Source organism: Plasmopara halstedii (genome assembly GCF_900000015.1).
Source record: "Plasmopara halstedii genome assembly, contig: Scaffold_2680, whole genome shotgun sequence".
In the NCBI taxonomy this organism is placed as follows: Eukaryota; Oomycota; class Peronosporomycetes; order Peronosporales; family Peronosporaceae; genus Plasmopara; species Plasmopara halstedii.
The window spans coordinates 514,092-514,747 of record NW_020189586.1 but is presented as its reverse complement, the minus strand read 5'-3'; positions in this window follow the sequence as shown (position 1 = coordinate 514,747).

Here is a 656-nt window from a genome sequence, read left to right as displayed (position 1 = left end):
GTCGTCTGTGACGGATTTGATCCGCACCGCGTATGCGGTTGATGGGATGTGTGTAGCGTTGCTACGGGCTCTAGGGAGCAAGGGGTTTGAAAACTCGAACAAGAAATTGTCATCAAGACTGCGTGCACGATTGAACCGATATTTATTGAATAACGGTTTGCTATATTATAGCACCGATATAACGGATAGATCACGAATTGTGGTTCCTCATGATGAGGATTTGAAATACCGCATTCTCTATAGGTCACCACTATTGGTGGCCCAAGCTGAACAAATGGACGAGCACCTATCTGAGCACGTGTGAGACGTGTCAATGGGTAAAAACATCTCACAATGCGGCTGCGCCGCTGGCCAACTTACCGGTACCCACTGGGTGCTGGCAGCCTATGAGTTTAAACTTTGTGTTTGGCCTGCCGAAAGATTCAGCGGGCAACACGGGTGTCGTGGTATTCGTCGACCGGTTGAGCAAGATGGCTTATTTGGCGGCGGTGCCAGACACTATCGACGGGGTCGGTACAGCAACGCTGCTCGTGGATCGCGTTTTCCAACAACAAGGATTCCCAGAGTCGATTGTCTCTAATAGAGTCCCCCGTTTCACGGGAAAATTTTGGTCGACTATCTTCAAGGTGCTCGGCACCAGGTTAGATATGTCGACA